Genomic DNA, 4,814 nt, shown 5'->3' on the forward strand with positions numbered 1-4,814 from the left:
AGTCTAGCAGAGTGAGACACAAAAAAAAAAGACAAACCCAGTCTACAAAGTGAGATGAAACGCTTTGGGAACTAGACTGGCCTGATGTCATTGTCTTCTGGCTTTCATCATCCTCAAAGTCAAGACAAGTGTGTCTGAGGGACGTTTACAGGCCCATTTACACTGTCTTTCAAACAAGACAGTGTAAATGAGCGGTCTTTGTCTTGGTGTTCTAGCGTTATTGCACTTTAATTGCCTTGTAAAATCACATCATACAGCTAATTTACTGCCAAGCATAAAGAGCTGAAGCTACCACTAAATAACTTTAAATGTTAGCAACCACACAATGAGAAAATGCTAGCGATGACCTGGTGAGTCATTTATGGAGCCTTTGTTTCACCGCATGTCATCCTGCTGTTTGTTTAGATAATGTTGCCAAAAATACACACATGCATTAGCACATTTCTTTACCGTCTCTTGGCATGATAAAACCCCCACCAGCCCCACAGATTTGGTTCATTCCTTATACGGATGTGAATGGAAATTTGGCGTGTTCCACCCACCCAGTTCTCTGCGGGGGCTTGAGGCACATGGGAATCAACTGTTGCCAAGACAATACACAACATCACACCCACAGAATCAAAAGGACAATATATAAAAACAATATGAGGAATACAAACTAAGATACCATTTTGGTTGACAGGACACATACACAAAAGTGCATCTTAACTTGCCAGGTACTTTTGAAAGACAAGACATCCTGTCCTTAACAATTCAAGATCACTCTGAAAGATTGGGACAGTCGACATAGAACTTGAAATATATACCTTTATAATAGCTTTTCTAGTAAGACACATAACGTAAATAGATCAGCGTGCGAGTGGATGTGTTCTTCTCCTTACTTTTTGCTTTTTTATTTTATTTAGAGGCCATATAAAAGCCTGCCCATTCTTTTTCCAGTCTTTGTGCTGAGCTAGGCTGAACTTGTCCTGGACTTACGTCTGAAATGGGAGCACAGATGTAAAACAGATGAACAAGTTCTCATCCAAGCAAACAATAACAGTAGCGTGTTCTGTCTGAACTATAAAAAAACAAAGCATACGCATCATTCAATCTGCTTTCCTCCAAGGTTCTAGTGCTGAGATTATAAAAATACTAATAATGCACTTTATCTCTAAATATGTATTAGTCCTATCAATTGATTACAAAATATATTCATTGCAACGTCCTCACTGTAGTTACAGGAGGAAGTACTTGGTTATGGGATTAATTTACCTTCTTCTTTTTTTTTTACGCATTAACGTTTCCGGATTAATCGCGAGGGTTTACGCGTTAACAATGACAGCCCTAATATCTAGACTATATATATAGATATTTTCAAAGTTAAAAAGAGCTTTCAAGATAAAACTAGCAAAAGAAAAATACAGAAAAATATACAATATTGAGTAAAGCAACTAGCAAAGTAAGCTAAATAAAATAATTTAAAAAATCAATAGAAAGAAAAGGTGAGAAAATGCCTTTGTATAATAAAGGGATTTAAGAGGGTGATTAACAAATGAAATACACGTGTGTCAATAGATTTACCGCTCATATTTTGTAATAAATGACATGATTTCAAATGAAAAGAAACAGACGCTGAATAATCATTGGTCATAGAAACGGTACTGACCAAATGTGCTGACTTAAGTTACGTCACATGTTTTATTGCATAATGTTAAATAGGAAAGTAAAGGGAAAGCTCTTGCGAAAAAAGAAACTTTCTTATGGGTTTCTTAACATCCAACTACATATGGCAGAGGAGAAAAAGACAAAGAATTACGGAAAATGTTGAGAGTAAGAGGAGAGGGGATTCCCTGTTTTAACAGCTGACCTTTCGACCCTGAGATTTTGGCCTTGGACAGAATAGCATTGTGGATTTAAGTGTCAGTGTTTGATCCATGTTTGTGTACTCAAAACATTTCCAACCACAAGGGGAAAAAAAACAACACTTGAGAAAACACACTGATAAATACACACAGAAACAGAATACTGCACATGTGAAAAGTGTGTCATCATACCGGTCTAAACTGGTTTTTGATTTGGATCAGCAAAAAAACATGCGATAGCTGCAGTCTGTTCTTGCTAACTATTACATGTTTTACAATAACGTGGAAATAAAAGTTACAAAAACTGCAAATTCATGACTCTGATGTTTGTAAGTCATGTGTTTCCTGGTCATTTGGATGGATATTTAAAAGTCAAGTGTAGTTTCTGTAGGGTGCTTTGTCAAATATATATTAGTCAGCAAGAATAGACTGCTGCAAAGCAAGATATATAAGCTGATACAAATCAAAACTCACCAGTTCAGACTGGTCTGGCATGGCACTGGTCACATTATTTCCAGGTGTATACTCATGGAATCCATCTGCTTTAATTGTTGTACAGTTAGCCTGTGTGTGCATCTGTATTAAGCCGATTAAGTTTGTAAATGCATGTTTTTTGTACCATGTGCAGTCAGTAGCCCTAGTTAAAAAGATATATCTAAGCAGCATGATAAAGTAAAACTGTAGATGACTATGACTTGCTTAACCAGGAATAGGCCTGTGACCAGACATTTACATTAGGATGGAGAAAAATGTAGTTTCCTAACAAGCGTACTAACTGGAAGCATAACATTTAGACGTTCATCCCACCAAGGGTTTTAATAGGACGGGAGAAACCCCCTACACAAAGAGAAACAAACAGCAGCAGTCCTATTTGTGTCAGGTTTTGCAATGTCACGTCAAACATCAATGCAAATGCCTCATAGGATTAAAAACAGGAAGTGAATCAAGGGGCAGAGATAGTCACATGTCGCCTCCGTCAACTTCTCCTCCATGATCTGCTACTCCATCCTGGGGCCCTTCTTCCCCACTGAGGTGAGCAGAGAGGTCACATGATGACAACATAAGGATCACATGACCAACAACATAAGGATCACATGACAAGGACTAGTTAGAGGACTGAAACATCAGTGTATTGATCCACTGATCCGATAGTATAGATTAGTTAGTTAAAGGTCCTCTATCACAGGGGTTCCCAAACCTTTCAGCCTGCGACCCCCTGTCAATGAGTTAGTGAATTCATTTAAGTTTTCCGCACTCTCGCAGGAATATCTCCGCAATGGGGCGAGCTTAAAGGGGACCTATCATTCAAAATGCACTTTTGTACGTCTTTTCTACATGAATATGTGTCCCCGGTGTTCCAGGGAACTCACCAAGTGTCAGAAAACACAACCCTCTCTCTTTTCCTCCGTACCTAAATCTCTAAAAACGGGGCTGCAACGGATCTGATCCAGATTTGAATCTTTCTGACGTCAGAAAAGGGGAGCTCCGCCTATGGGCAACCCTCCACCTATCAGGGGAATGGGGGGTTGGGCCACGGCCGGCCATTGCCGCTCGAAAGCGCTGGAGACGCTGTAGTACATATGCCTGGCCTGTAAATGGCGCTGTATTCTGCCACAAAAGCAGCGAAGAAGACTTCCCGCACATGGTTGCCATGGTTGCCCTTCTGTTTATTCTCCGCTGTGGCTCTTTTTCTCCCTCCCCGAGGAAAGCGTTTGCTCCTGTAATTCAATGCAATCCCTCCCAGTCGAGGCAAGCACTGTAATTCTCTCCGGTTTGCCACCAGCAGATGACAAACACCCACCTCTCCGCCTCTTCCAAGGAACGAGGGGACCGTGCGGCAGAGTTTCAGTTCTTTTCGCCGGTCAACATGTCGTTAAAGTTTAAATCTTCCGGACAAAATTAGAAAAGTGCCGGCCAAAGGTCTTCTTTATTATTTATTGAGCTTTAAAACAAATGAATAATGACTCTATATCATCATATAAGAATAAAACACGGAGGACGGAGATCTCTCTCTTTTTCTCCCCCTCTTCCGAGAGCCCAGCAGCTGATCTCAAAGTACGCTCCCCTCTCCTGCAGGTCAGCTGCAGCTCATTTGCATTAAAGCTACGTCACAGAATCAGCCCCTGCAAAAACAGGGCTGGAAAGAGCAAATGGAGTGAAATGAGGCATGGCTAAAATGCAGGGTCGGTTTGGTATTTTGAAAAAAAAACTTTGCATACATGTTTTACATATAGGTATGGCCCTACAATATATTATTCAAATATAGCACGATAGGTCGACTTTAAGTCAGAGAACCATCACTCCTGCGGATCATGAAGGCCAAACACAAGCTGGAAAGCTAAGCTGTAAGCTAAATACACATCCGGCAGGTCATAGACTGATATTGTCACGATTCTTGTGTTATGTCACGTTTTTAGTTTTGTATGTCTTGTATGTCTTGTATTGGGTTTATTTTGCTGTTCGGTTCTCCCTGTCATGTTTTCCTCCTTTTGTATTGTCTGGGGCCTCATTTATAACGCCGTGTGTAGGATTCACGTGGAAAGGTTGCTTACGTAGTAGAAATAAAAAAAATAGGTACAGACATTTTCCGACATTTTCCGATTCACCGAACATTGCGTATCAGCGAGGAAAGTGCGTACGGCACTTCCTACGCCTGTTTCCCTTTATAAATCACAAACGACTCGAAATGCAGCGCAGCTTCTGCGGGCTTCACGTAACGCCCATATTTGCCTATAAATAGTCAAAGAAACGCCCATTCATTCACTCATTCTGACCTGCATGGAGAAGATAGCAGGAAATGACGACAGAACAGCTAAAAAAACCATCTCACACCGTGTCAGATTTATTTTGGGGAGGTCGAGATAAATCATATTGTTTGGTGGATGCAGTTTGAACCAGAGTAGCAGCTTTTGGAGCAAGTGAGAGCTAGTGAATATTTCGCTCTGCAGCTGGATGAGAGCAAGGATGTAG

This window comes from Notothenia coriiceps, unplaced genomic scaffold (assembly GCF_000735185.1).
Source record: "Notothenia coriiceps isolate Sejong01 unplaced genomic scaffold, NC01 NC01_scaffold00003345, whole genome shotgun sequence".
Classification (NCBI taxonomy): Eukaryota; Metazoa; Chordata; class Actinopteri; order Perciformes; family Nototheniidae; genus Notothenia; species Notothenia coriiceps.